The sequence below is a fragment of the Bos indicus genome, chromosome 16, assembly GCF_029378745.1.
Source record: "Bos indicus isolate NIAB-ARS_2022 breed Sahiwal x Tharparkar chromosome 16, NIAB-ARS_B.indTharparkar_mat_pri_1.0, whole genome shotgun sequence".
In the NCBI taxonomy this organism is placed as follows: Eukaryota; Metazoa; Chordata; class Mammalia; order Artiodactyla; family Bovidae; genus Bos; species Bos indicus.
The window spans coordinates 64,068,342-64,085,209 of NC_091775.1; the positions used below are offsets into that span (position 1 = coordinate 64,068,342).

Below are 16,868 nucleotides of genomic sequence, written 5' to 3' on the forward strand. Positions count from 1 at the left end.
ATGGCAGCCCACCAGGCTCCTCTGTCCGTGGGATTCTCCAGGCAAGAACACTGGAGTGGGTTGCCATTTCCTTCTCCAATGCATGAAAGTGAAAAGTGAAAGTGAAGTCACTCAGTCATGGCCGACTCTTAGCGACCCCATGGACTGCAGCCTTCCAGGCTCCTCTGTCCGTGGGATTCTCCAGGCAAGAGTACTGGAGTGGGGTGCCACTGCCTTCTCTGGCCAAGACTGTATAGTAACTGCAAAAAGGCCTTTGTGTCTGATGCAAGGTACTATGAAAAGCAAAGATGCATGATACACTCTGGGGAGAAAAGCGGGGGCTAGTACATTCAGGGCTTGGTAGGCCAAAGTAAAAATGGGCAGCAGGGACTCTCCAAGCAGGAGTAGCCCATGTAAAAGCCTACAAATGTAAAAACAGTTGACAGTTGGAGGAACTGGTATGTGAGCATGGTAGCCTAGAGCATAGAGGCATACAATCCATGCACAGCATGAGCTGGGTACCTAGAAGCCTTGGTCATTCCTAATCTGGGTCTTATAAACCTTTTGAACAGACTAAAGCCATTGATCATCTCCCTGGATCATTTGAATGGCTTCGGTCCAGCCTTTCTCATCAGCTGCTGGAGGCACAATTTCAGAGAGCAAACTAGAGACAGCAGCTCACCCAGTGTACCAAGGGGGATGAAAACAAACTCTGCAGTCCCTGGGAGATAAATAGAAATTCAGAAACGGAGAATGGCAAGGACAGCTGGCCAGCAGGGAGACAGGCAAATGGCCAACGGTTCGTGTTTGGATGACGAGGAAAGGAAGAATAAAATGCAAGAGAAAACAAGGACCCTCTCTTCAAAGAGCTGGGAAACACCCTCTGCTTCCCTTCACTTCCCAGCTGGGGAGGGTAGCAGCAGCAGGACAAGAGGTCAGGAGGAAGCTTTCAGTCCCGGACACCCTGCCTGCTCCCGGGAGACCTGTTGGGGTGGATGTCACTGGGCCGGATGCCGGAAACGGGACACACAGGATGCAGTGCCCAGGCCCCTCCTGATGCCAGGGCCTGCCCCCTAAAGAAATGGACGTCAGCAAACAGAAAACCATTCAGACCTTGCAGCAGGCGGGGTTTCCATGGCAACCAACTGGTTTCCCCCAGCAGCTACCCATTCCTTCCCTTCCTGGATTAAACTTTGCATTGGATCACTTTGAGTAAAGTACAGGTTGGATAAGAGGTGCAGTGGGTACGGAAGGTGGTGTTGAGTATGGGAAGAAGAAATCAGGTTTTCCTATTAAGTCTGAGAATTAAAAGCCAGTGGAAGTCTAGGCAGAGATGTAATCAGGCTGTGTTTGGGGGGTTTTTTGAGCCTGACTTTGCTTCCAGCTCTGGCACTTGCCTGAGGCTTTTTTATAGCCAAAGGCCACTGGTCACTGCTTCCTCTTGGCCCTTCCCTAGCCATCACTCTTGCCTGCTGGAAGGGCCACTCTGAAGCCAATATTGTTCCCAAGCCCAAGCTGGCTAAAGTCCCTCTGCCTCTTTTCAGTGGCTGACAGATTAAGGGAAAGGGACCCTGAGAATGTTAAAGAAAGTTGACTCCTGGGCTCCACCTCCAAGTTTAGGAGTCATTACGCCTTGGGTGGAATTTTAGAATCTGCTCTTTTCACAAGAACCCTAATCTATGCAGATTTTGATGTGTGCTGAACATACAGCAAAAAAAAACAAAAACAAAAAAACACTGCTCTCAGGGATCACCTAGATTGGAATATAGCCCAAGCCATGGGATAAACAGACTTCCAAGCGTATAGTTGGATTTAGGCTATAGGGTGTAATCTCCCCAGGCCATTCGGAGCTGCTCAGTATCCTTCAGCATCTTTAAGCTGACACTATACAACTTTTCAAAAGAAGGAGGTTCTAGGTCATCACGTGGTGAAATGTGTGTTCCATTCCCTCTTTCAAAATGATTCCAGAGTCTCTAAGAATAGCCTAGTTCATGCCATGCTTGACTTAGATTTAAGTGGGTTCACTGGCTGTCATTTCTGATTCAAATGACCCAAATAAGACCCAGGGGAAGTCACATGAAGTGAACCAGAAAATGAACAGAAATGAGCATGACCAAAACCCTGGGAGGAATTCCTCTCATGTTGGAAATGGAGGAAATGTTTGTGTTGACCTTGCTTTCCTCTCCAGTGCTGATTAGTTTTAAGTGGGGTTGTTTTTATTTTTGTGAATATATTTTGCTTTGAACCTCTCCTAGCCCTTGGTTTCTCTGCCATTTAAGGCAAAGAAATTAAGGAAATTCTTAAAGAAACTGACAGACAAGAAATACAGAGTAAGGAAGAAGTGGGAGGTGATTGAATCTCTGCTCTAGAGACAAAGATGAGTGGTGACTTGTGGAGGAAATGTGCCAGCTTCATATAGTAAAAGTTAGCATATAAAGATTTCCCACAATGGACCATCCACTGCTCAATGTTCATGTGTCAGAGAACTAAAATTACCCTGGATGTGTTTTTTAAAAGCGTAATATCATGCCACATTTTTTTGTATCCATTATAGTATTCAGCATGATGTTGGCTAACTAGTAGGTATTCAAAAAGTCAATGTTAATTTGTGGACTTTACGAGGTAATTTTGATGGAGCAATATGCATTCCGCAATGCATATAGTGAAGTGTTTAACAAGACTCATAAGTAAATGTTTTTTGGAAGCTAATTTCTAGCTGCATTCTCTACAGTGTTCTTGCTGTGAATGCAGGAGATACTTATGTTGTGATATGTCTATACATTGTTAGTAGGACATGTGATGAAATGTTTCTTTCCATCTTAAAAAAAAAAAGAAGTAATTTTGATGGTTCTAACGCCTGATCAGGTTATCTTCAGGCTACGTCTGCTGGATAATGCCCTGGGGTTGAGTTAACAAAGGAAGAGAACCGCAGTGCTTCTTCTGAGTGTTTCTGTGACCTTGCAGTATTGGTAACTCTCCAGAGAGACTGGCCCACTATGAGCCTTCAGAGGCATCTGTAAGACTGTGTTTGATCACAAGTTAGGCTTCTGAGTTGAATAATTAAATAAGAGAGGTACAGAAGAGTGCTAAAGACCGAAGAAGGTTCTGGACCCCCACTCCCTCAGCTGGAATCCCAGCACTACCATTTATTAACTGCATGACATCATACAAACTACTCAACCAGTCCTCATCTGTAAAATGGGAATTGTAATAGAATATCATAGGGTTACTGTTGAGGATTAAATGAGAGAACACACTTAAAAAGCGTTTAGAAAATAGCTTGATGCATAGTAAGAATTCAATAACATTAGCTATTATTAGTATTATCGAGCAATGATCAGAACTGGATCGGCTCAAAACAAAGGCTCAGGACTAGAGCCACAGCTCAGACCCCTCAGAGACAGGCGAGATTCTGCCTTATCTGTGTCTCCTACCCGGGCTACTTTATACACCTGAATTTGTCACTGAATCATGGAATATAATGATATCAGATGCCCAAATATGAGGATTCTTTGCCCTTGTTTCTGTTTCAGTCTCAGTTTCTAACAATTCCATTCTGTTCAAATGTCCTGTCCACATTCTTACTGAGCCTCTAGATCTTCTAGAACCTGAATAAGGAAGGAAAAGAGGGGAGTGGCACATAGCAAAATGTCTGCTCTGGAAATCACAGTTAAGTAACGTGAATGCAAATGAGGGCTTTTGAATGAGGGAAACAAAGAAATCAGAACAAATCTCTTCTGTTTTCCACTAACAGATGCTAAAATGTAGCCCTCAGAGAGAGGAGTCAGCTAGTTTCTAAGGGAAGCTGAGTCCTGTTCCTAGGAGTAAGGATCGAAGGGAACATCTCAACAGGTTTTGAAGTCTAGCACTCTTAGAACGTTGTTCTAAACTTTGAAAACTTTCAGAGCCAGCAAAAGAGAGCCAGAGAAGTCAGCCACCACACAGTTTTAGCCATAGGATTTTTGAACCGTTGTCTCCAGGTCTTTTACAGTAGCCTCATAGCTTTCTTCCCTCTGCTGCTGGTCCAAAGTGAATGTTACACAGTAAATGCCAGGGGAGAAGCATAAGTGTTTATATACATTTAAAATAACATCAAGACTTCCCTGGGGTCTGGTGGTTAAGCCTTTTCAATGTAGGGGATGCTGGTTCAATTCCTGGTCAAGGAACTAAGATCCCACATGTCTCTCAGCCAAAAAACCAAAACATAAAACAGGAGCAACGTTGTAATAAACTCAATAAAGACTTTAGATATTGTCCATATAAAAATCTCAAAATAAAATAAAATAGCATCTGAATATATGCTCTGTTGCTTCAGTCGTATCCGACTCTCTGCAACCCCAGGGACTATAGCCCACCAGGATCCTCTGCCCATGGAATTCTCCAGGCAAGAATACTGGAGTAGGTTGTCATTTCCTTCTCCAGGGGATCTTCCCCACATGCATTGCAGGCAGATTCTTTATCATCTGAGCCACGAGGAAAGCCCCATCTGAATATATACATACAATGAAATATCATGAAGCCTTAAAAAGGAAGGTAATTCTGACATAGGCTACAAGATGGATGAACCTTGAAAACATGCTAAGTGGAATAAGCCAGTCTCAAAAGAACAAAAGTACACTTGCATGAAATAGTTAAACTCACAGACAAAAAAGTAGAATGGTGGTTGCCAGGAACTGGAGGGAGGGATGAATGAGAAGCTGTTGTTTGAGTACAGAGTTTCTGTTTGAGATGATGAAAAGATTCTGGAGATGGATGGTGGTGATGGTTGCCCAACAATGCAAATCTGCTTAATGCCACTGAACTGTGCAATTCAAAATGGTTAAAATGGTAAATTTGATGTTAAGAAACCACACGAAGCAGGAAGAGAAATGAGGTCCAAGTTGTGGCTGAAGTTTCTGCTCCAACCCTGTTATGTGAAGGTTTCCAGTTTCCAGTCTTGCAGGCAGATGTCACAGCAGATGTTTTTCAGTGGATGTCATCATCGGAGGGATGCAGAATCTGCTCTCACCTTCTGGTTTGCCTCACTAGTTCTGATACCTGCTCCTCTTGAGGGTTCTATTAAGATGGTGGAGGGAACAGAAGGAAGAAAACATGACTGATGCTCAGGCGTTTTCTTGCATAGCATAGTGGACTTCCTAAGAGAAATGTAGGTTCTTAGAGTCATGGGATTTATGCAGTGGGTAACAAGAAGTATTTCTCTTCAGTTCCTTAAATAAACAATACACTTGTCACTGCCCAACAGCAAGTTTTGAACACAGTAAAACCAAACTTCAATTTTACATTTCAGTAGCTTTCAAATTATTTTGATTGCCACCCCACAGTAAGAAATGCATTTTACATCAAGACACAATGTGTGCTTTCAAACTGTAGAATTTATATAACTGAAACAACAGTTTTGCCAAATAATTCTTGCCCTCGTTACATGTGGGAGACTGGAATGTTGAGCCTTCTCTCCTCAGTTCTTTTCTATTGTGTTGCATTTTTTGATGTTGTTGTTGTGACATTGTTAACTATTTATTGAATGATGCAGTAATAAATGGAGAAGGCAATGGCAACCCACTCCAGTACTCTTGCCTGGAAAATCCCATGGACAGAGGAGCCTGGTAGGCTGCAGTCCATGGGGTCGCTAAGAGTCAGATACGACTGAGCAACTTCACTTTCACTTTTCCCTTTCATGCATTGGAGAAGGAAATGGCAACCCACTCCAGTGTTCTTGCCTGGAGAATCCCAGGGACGGGGAAGCCTGGTGGGCTGCCATCTCTGGGGTCGCACAGAGTCGGAAACGACTGACGCGACTTAGCAGCAGCAGCAGCAGTAATAACAATGGAAAACGACACAGAATCCATGCTCTGCTACTGGGGGTTTGCTTTTGGCTTCTTCTTGGCAATTTCTCAAACTATCAGGAGGCTATTTCACCACAAAGGAACACGGTCTTTAAAGCCCCTGGGCAGTTTCACAATGATGATAAAAAATCATAATTAAAAAAAAATAAATTGTAGAACTAGGACGGTTTTATGTAAATTTCCCTTTAAAGTGCTAGTTGTACTGCATTAAATTTGTTCGGAACCCTCTAACGCATCTTGATCTACATCTTGATCTCTAATGCATCTTTATCTACAGCTCAGAAAATACTGTATTATATCTGCCTCTTTGGGCTTCCCAGGGTGGGCAGGAGACAACAATGGGTTCAGTCCCTGGGTCTGGAAGATCCCCTGGAGGAGGGCATGGCAATCCACTCCAGTATTCTTGCCTGGAGAATCCCATGGGCATAGGAGCCTGGTGGGTTAGTCTGTGGGGTCGCAAAGAGTCAGACACAAATGAAACAACTCAGCAGGCATGCACACGTATCTGCCTCTCTAGCCATTGGGTTAATATGAAATGGCTTCTTCCAGGGAGCTGACTATAGGCAAGACTCTCAGCTAGCAAGAGGAGTCTTCAGGTCAGTTTCTTTTCAGTTTCAGAGGGAAAAAGCCTGATGTGACGCAGGAACTGATTGCAAAATAAGTGTGTAGGAGCCACAGGCAAGGCTCAGCAGGAGAGGTTTGGATCATGAGTCTGCCCTTGAGCAGAAACAGTGAATATGGGTGTCAGCAAAGTCTCCCCTTCTCTGACACCACCGAAAACAATTATCAAATCAAATCTAATTCGGGTGATTAGGGAAAAGGCAAGAACAGGAAACCCTGGAGTCTTGCTGAGCCTTGCAGTAAGGAGTCCACAGACTACATGCCATTTTTTCAGAGGGAAATTAAAAGTCAGGTAAAGTTTGAGGGCACATGTGGTGTCACTTGGATTTTTAAAAGCCTCCAAGACTCAATTACTATCTCATTTCTGGGCCCATCTTTCTTGCCATGTTGTATAGGGACCTGGGAAAGAGAATCTTGAAAACTTGTGCCTGTTTTCTGTTTTGGTGGATTTTTCTGTGCATGTGAGAGAGTTCTGAAGGAAGGTAGCCCCACTATGGGAGTGTGTGCTTACTGGCTTACCGGCCACTCACAGCCCAATCTGAGATGAGCGGAATTAACATCCATTGAGATCATATGGGAAAGCACATGTTGTGATAATAAAGTACTGCATGCACCATAAAAACACCTATTATTTTTGCCAGATATGTTGAGATGATTCATTTTCCAGGGCTCAGAAACTAAACTAAGAATTTGTTTCCCCCTCAAAAAAAACGAAACCAAAACAGAGCAAAGCCTATCTAAACAGACCCCAGAATACTCTCTAATGTGATATAGATTATAGATGTTTAAGAAAGTCATTCAGAGCAGAAACCAACACAACATTGTAATATAATTATCCTCCAATTGAAAAAAAAAAAGTCATCCAGCATCTGACACACTTTGTTTAGGGCATTCTCAGGCTTCTAAAGTCAGCTTCTATATCCTTTCCTACTAGGGGCTTCCCTAGTAACTCAGCTGGTAAAGAATCTACCTGCAATGCAGAAGATCCCAGTTCAATTCCTGGGTTGGGAAGATCTGCTGGAGAAGAGATAGGCTACCCACTCCAGTATTCCTGTGCTTCCCTTGTGGTTCGGCTGCTAAAGAATTCACCTGCAACGCAGGAGACCTGGTTTGATACCCGGGTTGGGAAGATTCCCCTGGAGAAAGGAACAGCTACCCACTCCAGTATTCCGCCCTGAAGTCCATGGACTGTATAGTCCGTGGAATCACAAACAGTCAGACATGCCTGAACGACTTTCACTTCACTCACTTCTCAAAGATGTGCCTAATATGAAGGGACGTGGGCCCCTCTCTGCTACCTCATGCATTGCCTCTCTTGGGTAATAACAAGACTGTGGCTTCCGTAGTGTAAAGAAAACTGCCACGATCAGAGTCTGTAGGATACATTATGGATACCAAACAATTCAGGTTATCATCTCCTTTAGTTTCAGTGATGGAATGTCCCACTGGAACAATGTTTAAAGATCATCTTTTTCCAATTCCCTCAATACATCATCCCAAGTCACTTGGAATACATGGGAATGGACTTGACTTCCAAGCTTACCTCCTCCAAATCAATTCAACTCATCCTTTCCATTTTCTAAATCCCAATAAACAGGTGGTCCTCACCACAGAGTTCCACTCATCATTTCTCTCTGTTTTCTCCATGTGGACAGCATGCCATGTTTCCACTTACATTACATCTCTGGCCTTCCCCCTCTTTCTCCCCAGCACACAGCATTGGACTCTGTTTGTCGACTGACCCCACAAAATCTCTACTTAGTACATGTTCATTCAGACAGGAGAATACGCTGTGGAAGGTGTGGCTGAATCTTCTCCTAAGACAAAGTTCAGCCAAAAGTGTGAATTTCAGATTCCTATCTGACTATGTGAAGGAGACTTTGCTGAATATTCCAAGATATTGCCTGTAATTAGCAAAGTGTGTGGATTATGGCACCTTGAGCTGCCTGAAACAGAAACTGCGCACTCAAGAAGGCTTAATGAATGTATTCCTTCACATAACTTAAAATCCAGAGATGGCTTGGTTTCCAGGAGAGAAACGGTTCAGTGCTGCTCAGTAATGTCATTAAGGACAAGGGTTACTCCAGCCCTTCCATTCTGCTGTCTTTAGCATCGGCTTCACTGCAAGATTGGTTATTCTCAATACAACAATATGGCTGCCCCTAGATATCAGGCCCCAGAGAAGGCGACGGCACCCCACTCCAGTACTCTTGGCTGGAAAATTCCACGGATGGAGGAGCCTGGTAGGCTGCAGTCCATGGGGTCGCTAAGAGTCGGACACGACTGAGCAACTTCACTTTCACTTTTCCCTTTCATGCATTGGAGAAGGAAATGGCAACCCACTCCAGTGTTCTTGCCTGGAGAATCCCAGGGATGGGGGAGCCTGGTGGGCTGCCATCTATGGGGTCGCACAGAGTTAGACATGACTGAAGCGACTTAGCAGCAGCAGCAGCAGCAGATATCAGGCCCAGCAGGAGAGAAAGGAATGAAAGTAGCTTCTCCCCAAAGCCCATTCCTTTAGTCTTATTGGGCCAGAGTAAGTCATGTGTCCATCACTGGCTCAATGACAGTTGTCAGAGGAATGCTATATGCTAGTTGGTGTAAATCGAGGCTTCTATGTAGCAGGATTATTGATATTTTGGATGGGTTGTTCTTTGCTGTCAAGCCATTCTATACATTATAGGATATTTAGCATCACTCTTGGGCTTTATAATTCCCTATCACTACAAGTCATGAGCGGAGAAGGCAATGGCACCCCACTCCAGTACTCTTGCCTGGAAAATCCCATGGATGGAGAAGTCTGGTGGGCTGCAGTCCATGGGGTCGCTGAGAGTTGGACACGACTGAGCGACTTCACTTTCACTTTTCACTTTTATGCATTGTAGAAGGAAAAGGCAACCCACTCCAGTGTTCTTGCCTGGAGAATCCCAGGGATGGCAGAGCCTGGTGGGCTGCCATCTCTGGAGTCGCACAGAGTTGGACATGACTGAAGCAACTTAGCAGCAGCAGCACAAGTCATGAGAATTAAAAATATCTCCAGACATTGCCAAAGGGTGGGGGTGATGGGGTAATCACTCCTGGGTAAGAATCACTGATATAGACCAATCAAGCCACTTATTGGCTCTGTGCCTCAGTTTCTCATCTGTAAAATATGAATTATAACAGTAGCTCTCTCATATGGGCTTCCCTCATAGCTCAGTCAGTAAAGAATTTGCCTGCAATGCAGGATACCTGGGTTCGATTCCTGGGTTTGGAAGATCCCTTGGAGAAGGAAATGGCAATCCACTCCAGTATTCTTGCCTGGAAAAGCCCATGGACAGAGAGCCTGGCAGGCTATAGTCCAAGGGATCGCAAGAGTCAGACACAACTTAGCGACTAAACCACTACCACCATGATCATTATGAGAATTAAATTAGTTAATTTATTGATTAATTTATTAAATTAGTTAATTTATTAAGCCTGGTGGTTCAGTGGTAAAGAATCTGCTGGCCAAAGCAGGAGACACAGGTTCAATTTCCTGGTCTGGGAAGATCCCACATGTCTTGGAGCAACTAAGCCTGGGCTCCACAACTATTGAGCCTGTGCAACAGAGCCCATGCTCTGCAACAAGAGAACCTACCACGGTGAGAAGCCCACACACTGTAACGAAGAGCAGCCCCCTCTCACTGCAACTACAGAAAAGTCTGTGCAGCAGCGAAGACCCAGCGCAGCCAAAAATAAATAAGTAAAATTACTTTTAAAAATATCAGTTTATTTAACGATATAGAGTAGAGTCAGCACTATTTAAATGTTTGCTATTACCTTTATCCATTACTTCTAGTGACTGGAAGGCAGGACGTACTCAATAAATATTTTCTGAATGAAATAATAAATGCAGTTAAAGAGTCATTTCAATCTGTGAAACACTGATGTAGTTCAGCGAAATAGTATTCTGTAATGCCATTCCTCCTAAAAATTTCTGAAGTTGGGATTGCACTCTGAGTTTGTGGGGCATTTAATTTCTTCACTTGAGAAGAAACCTTGTGTTCCCAACAGAAGGTAATGTTATTCCTTGTTATATGCATAAAGGTAAAACCTGGTGCCGAGCAGAATTAGCATGGTCATTACAGAATGAGAAGAGTGAGCTAGGAGGAATCAGCGGCCTTAGATGGACCTGATGATTCAGTCATTTAACACACGGAGTGGGTCTTCTCTGCACTGTGTCCTGGAAACCAATGTTGAGAATATTTCCTTAGCTGAATGCTGTGGAGGGAAAGCAGTCTGAAGGCCAATGATTAAAAATGCTGAGGGTTGGGAGTTCCCTGTTGGTCCAGTGGCTAAGACTCCGTGCTCCCCATGCAGGGAGCCCAGGTTTGATCCCTGGTCAGGGAATTAGATCGCACATGCCATAGAGTTCAGAGCTAAGACCCGGTGCAACCAAATAAGTAAGTAAATATTTTATTTAAGTGCTAAGGGTAGTATCTTGGTGGAATAATTTAAAAGTTTATGCATTTTTCACCTTGTTAATGTTAATAATAATAATCCTTATATTTGAACAGTGCCCCCATACAGTTTTAAAAAGCACTTTCACATGCCTCTCTGAAATGATACCTGGGAGTGAACCCATATCATAAAGATATTTTATCTACAGAAGCTGAGCTTAAGGAGTCCTGAAGGAGAACTTAGGCCACACAGATTGGCCAGAGTTCAAGGGCTGGAAATCACCAAGGTTGAGGAAGCCAGCTTATGGTCATAAGGGCTTGCGTGCCAGGACAGTGGTGACACAAGTGTTCCTTCAGGAACATTTCTTGGCAAATCAGCAGAGGCGATGAGCGGAGAGTGGATTAGGGGCACATGTGGTGGTAAAGATAAGTGACTTCAGCTTCTGGTTAAGCATGGTGGGTTGAAGACATGATCACCATCCTGAAATGCCACTAATACGTCAGGGAAAAGATTTAAGAAGCACGTTACACATAAACTCTCGAGGACAAAGAGAATGGGACAGAGGCCAACACTACATAAGAAACAGGAGCTGGGAAGGAGACGAGGGTATGTGTGAACGTGAGAACATGCGCTGGGTGAGGGGTGTGTGTGCATGAGATGCATGTGTGCGTATGTGAGGTATATACGTGATGTGTGTGAAAAGTGAGTGTGCATGAGTGTGAAGCATGTCTGAATGTATGCGTATATAAGGGCTGTGTGTGTGGGGGGGTGTTTGTGAGGTGTGAGTGAATGTGTACAAGTGTGTGCATTATTCATATATATGGGGGGGTGTGTTTGTGCATGAGATGTTTTGTGTATGTATGATGGGTGTGTGTGTGTGTGTGTGTGGAGGGAAATTGTAGGAAGAAGCTAAGGTCTCTTCACAGTAGGAGGTTCTTAGTCTGCTCAGGCAGCCATAACAAAACCCCACAGACTGGCTGGCTTAAATGGCAGACATTTATTTCTGACAGTTCTGGAGACCGAGAAGTCCCAGATCAAGGTGTGGGCCGGTTCGGTTCCTGGTTGGCTTGAGGACAGCCACCTTGTCACTGTGATCTCCTGTGGCATTTCCTCTGTGAATACTCTTAGAAAGCACTCTCGTGTCTCTTCCTCATCTTACACAAGCACTAATCCTATCAGATCAGGCTCCACCCATATGACCTTATTTAACCTTAATTACTGTATAAAGATTCTATTTCCAAACATAGTCACATTAGGAGTTGGTACTTCAACACATACATTTTAGAGGGAAACAAATCATTCTGCAGCAGAAGTCAACAGGAGATATGAAACGGTAAAATTAAGTAGCCTATTATTTAGAGAAATGGTGGTAAACATAAGAAATAGCTAAGAGTTAGAAGAGATTGACCCTGGGGCAAAAAGACAGGGTACAGAGGAATGAGGCATGGGATATATGAAGCTGCTGATAATTATTATTATCTGCTTTTAAAATTCAGTTCTTTCATAAAGTTTCCTTTGACTGAACTTTGATTGATTAAGGCTGGGAGGAAGAGGAATAGATGGGGTGCCTTGTCATTTATCAACCAAGCTGGGACATGTCTGAGAATGCAAAGGAATGCTATTACATAGGGACAATAGGTGTAAATGGAACAACCCTGGATAAACTGGGATTTAGGGTCAGCCTACTTAGGCGGTAACTAAGGCTTGGCTTTATTAAAAAATGGGGAAGGATTATTTCAGTGCTTTAGGGGCAGAAGGATGGCTACCATTTGCGGAGTGGTAGATAAACAGGTCAGGTCAAGGGAAATCCCCTCAACTGAGCGGCATCGTTTTGGGAACTTGTCCCTGAGCCTTCTGCCAGGCATCCCAGGGCAGAGTTCAGTGTTCCTCTATGCTTCCTAGTGGAGAAGGAAATGGCAACCCACTCCAGTGTTCTTGCCTGGAAAATCCCACGGACAGAGGAGCCTGGCCGGCTACAGTCCATGGGGTTGCAGAGGCAGACACGACTAAGCGACTGAGGATGAGCATGCTTCCTAAATATCTTCTTCATATTTTCATTGAATAATTTACCACACACTCCCATTGAGACCATGATTTTCTTATTTGTGTCCTGAGTTCCCCTTGTAGGACTCCCACCCCCAATATTGGACTGACAATTAAACCATGGTCCATCCAAAGTTGAGGAGACCATGCAGTATTACATATGACATTACTGAAGAGTATTTAATTACATGGAAAAAGGTTTTTCAGGTATTACTTGAAAAGTTTCTAAGATGTGTATATACTACAACCCCATTTTAATAAACACGCATATTTAGAGAGCTTTCCATATCAGTATATAAAGAGAGATCCACTCAACTTTTAGCAACTATAAAGTGTTTCATCTCATAGAAGCACCATGAATATTTAACTAGTTCCTATTGACAATTAGCTTGAATATAGCCATCTGTTACTATAAACAACAGTGCACACACATATATATCCACATACATATATATACACACATAATATTTTTCTATACTATGCAAAATCTCAGGTGAAATGACTGGTTAAGGGGTACTTGTGTTTTTAAGGCTTTGTACCAGCTGTTCCTTTTGCTTAAAGTGTTTTTTCCTTAGGTCTTCACAAGTCTTCTTATTATGAATTCTATCATATCATTCTGTCTTATCTTTATAATAGAATTCATCACTACCTGAGACTTTATTTTTTGTCTAGTTTCCCACTAGAAGGTAAGTTCCTTGAGAGAGGTCAATAAATAATTGTTGGAAATATGAGCGAATGGTGAATGCGTTATATGTATGGACCAAAAACAAGGCAGGCAAATGTTTATGTTCACCACGGTTATTTCCGTTTATAAGTGAGTTTATCTTTATGCTTATTTGAATTTTTCAAATTTCTTACCATAGAAATGTATGCTTGTGTAATCATATGGCTATTTATGATAGCCATATGATTTATTGTTTTCAATAAATTTTACAAAAAATGACAGGAGGACTAAATCTTAGAATTCATTATGGGTCAAGTGTACTTCATAATTCATAGCCAGTGTTTGCTATTGAAATTGCAGAGATTAGGACTTACCTGATGGTCCAGTGGTTAAGACTCTGTGCTTCCACTGCAGGGGTCCTGGGTTCAAGCCCTGGTCTGGGAACTAAGATCCCACATGCTGTGTGGTGTGGCCAAAAAATAAGAAAATTTAAAAAAAAAATTGCAGAGATTGCAACTTATTTTTAAAGTCCACCAAAACTATTTTTTTTAAAGAAAAAAAGAGAGAAGAAAGAAAGGAAGGAAGGAAGAGAAAGAGAGGGAATGAATGAAGAAGGTGGGAATAAGAAAGAAAAAAGCCAACAGGATATACTAACATAACTGAAATGAAAATATTTATAAAATATTTATTTCACCCTTGCTTACTTAACTTTCACATGTATCCACTTCATAATGACATTCTGTTGGAAATGCTGGTTGGCTATTTTTACTTTGACACAGACTCAATTTTCTTGAGTCCTATAGGGTAGCTCCTCCTCTGAGGTGGCATATGCCAACCAGGGAACAGAGACTCATGAGTAATTGTTTCCCATCAGAACAGGACAGCCAACTTTCTCACAGATTTCATGTCCATAGACCAGGCACAGGGTCATCTGATGCAATTTGGGATGCTCCAGGAGCAGGGATGGAAAGGACACAGGACTCATAGGGATCACTTGCAAAGTCAGAATTTGAACTCTGGGCCTGATAAGCTCCCAGAGTCAGATCAGATCAGATCAGATCAGTTGCTCAGTCATGTCCGACTCTTTGTGACCCCATGAATCACAGCATGCCAGGCCTCCCTGTCCATCACCATCTCCCAGAGTTCACTCAAACTCATGTCCATCGAGTCAGTGATGCCATCCAGCCACCTCATCCTCTGTCGTCCCCTTTTCCTCCTGTCCCCAATCCCTCCCAGCATCAGAGTCTTTTCCAGTGAGTCAACTCTTCGCATGAGGTGGCCAAAGTACTGGAGTTTCAGCTTTAGCATCATTCCTTCCAAAAAACACCCAGGGCTGCTCTCCTTTAGAATGGACTGGTTGGATCTCCTTGTCGTCCAAGGGACTCTCAAGAGTCTTCTCCAACACCACAGTTCAAAAGCATCAATTCTTTGGTGTTCAGCTTTCTTCACAGTCCAACTCTCACATCCATACATGACCACTGGAAAAACCTTAAGCTCCCAGAGTCAGATGGAGGGGAGTAAATAGGAATTTCTGGGGAAATTCAAGTAGCACAGATTTAACTGGGATAAACTGATAGTCAAGACAGGTTAAAGGAGAAAATCAAAGTTGGTCAACAGCTGGACTAAAAGAGATCTTGCGTTTATCTGCTGATTAATTATTGCACCTTGACTGATGTCATGGGGCTGCACTGCATTTAAGCCCCTGGAACATTTTAAAAGCTGGATATTCCCAATTATTTTAAAAAATCTATTGGGTATTGTGATGGACTGATTGTTTCTCCTCCAAATTTCATTTGTTGAAGCCCTACCCCCCACCAACAGTATAACTGTATTTGGAGAAAGGGCCTTGACAGAAGTAATTAAGGTTAAATAAGGGCACAAAAGTAGTGGTATAATTAGTGTCCTTAAAAGAAGAGGATGCGAGACCAGAGCACGCGCTCTCTCTCTGCGTGCACGCAGCGAACAAAGGTTACATGAGGACACGGTGAGAAAGTAACTTGTCTACAAACCAGAAAAAGAGCCCTCACCATGAACCAACCATACTGGCACCCTGATCTTGAACTTCCAGTCTCCAAAACTATGAGAAGATAAGTTTCTGTTTTTAAGTCACTCAGTCTGTGGAACTTTGTTATGCAAACTAAGACATGTCGGGGACAGAAAAAATGTCCGCTGGGATTGTTGCAGTCCCCACAAGCAAATGTTAAAAACAAAAGTGCCCAGGCTTAATAAAGCAAAGGTAAAGCCATCACAGCCAGGACCATCCTTCTTACACACAGGTCAGATTATAATGCTCCTCTGCTTAAAAACCTCCCCAGAGTCCCTGAGTCCTACAGGACAAAATTGGAGTCCTTTGCATGGCTCACCTAGCCCCTGCCCAGCCTGACACAGCCCACAGTGGAGCTTCTTCTCCAGCAACTGTCACCACACCCTGGCTGGAGCATGTCGCCTTGGAGGAGGAGCAAGCCTCAGAGGATCCAAGAAATGAGTCTGTGTCAGAGTTAAAAGCCACCAAGCAGTATTTCAACAAAAGGTTCACTCTAAGATGGCTTCTCCTCTGCCCTAGATTTCGGTCACAGTCAATTCTAGACATCTACTCAGGTGCTCTGGATTTTCAGCGTCTACTTTGCTCATGTTATTCCCTCTGAATTTCAGGAGATATGATCTGGTTACAGGTAGATAAGATAAAGGCGAGATGTGGTTGCAAGAGAATGTTAAAGGGGACTACCATTTTCCACCATGGTGCACTAAATACCTATACTGGATGTATGAAGGAGGTGTCCGGATATTTTTTTAGACCATTAGCTGATCACTTTATACAAGATGTTTAAAGAGGCTAAGAGAGGGGATAGTTTTTTGAAGAGTCATCTGTGTCCTGCCAGTCACAGGGAGGTAGAGAGATAAAAGGAAGTCCTTTCCCCTTGTTTTATTTAAATCAAGCGAGAGGAACTTGCATGGAACCACCTGGAAAGCTCATTATGTGTTTTCTGCAGTTTGTAGGGCACAGAGGACTCTGTCACATGCCTGAGGCAGAGAAGCTGTGGTTGTGAGCATCCTGGTCTGTGGGAAGGGCCAGGAGAAGCAGCTGCGTTTGACTCTTTGCACTCCAAGGATTTGTGACAGCCAAGGCTTGATCAGGGCTTCCCTGAACCAAATGTGGGCCATCAGAGAGAGCCTGCTGGGTTTCTTAAACTCCACCTGGGACAGCCTGTTGGAGGGGAGAGGAGCTGGGGATACTAAGTGACCAGCCAAAGGATGTACCTGTCCATTCAAGGGAATAGCAGGAGAAAGAGTCCTGC

General features: G+C 43.4%; 1 long non-coding RNA gene across 1 annotated transcript in view; it reads right to left on the bottom strand.

Moving 5' to 3' along the window:
* Positions 1 to 14,326, bottom strand: part of LOC139176429 (uncharacterized) — a 50,095-nt gene extending 35,769 nt beyond the window's left edge. Inside the window, exons 1-2 of the long non-coding RNA XR_011560904.1 lie at positions 14,277 to 14,326; positions 13,947 to 14,031 (exon numbers count right to left, since the gene is read on the bottom strand). This is a non-coding gene — a long non-coding RNA (uncharacterized lncRNA). The remainder of the gene's footprint in view (positions 1 to 13,946; positions 14,032 to 14,276) is intronic.
* Positions 14,327 to 16,868: the final 2,542 nt, after the last annotated feature.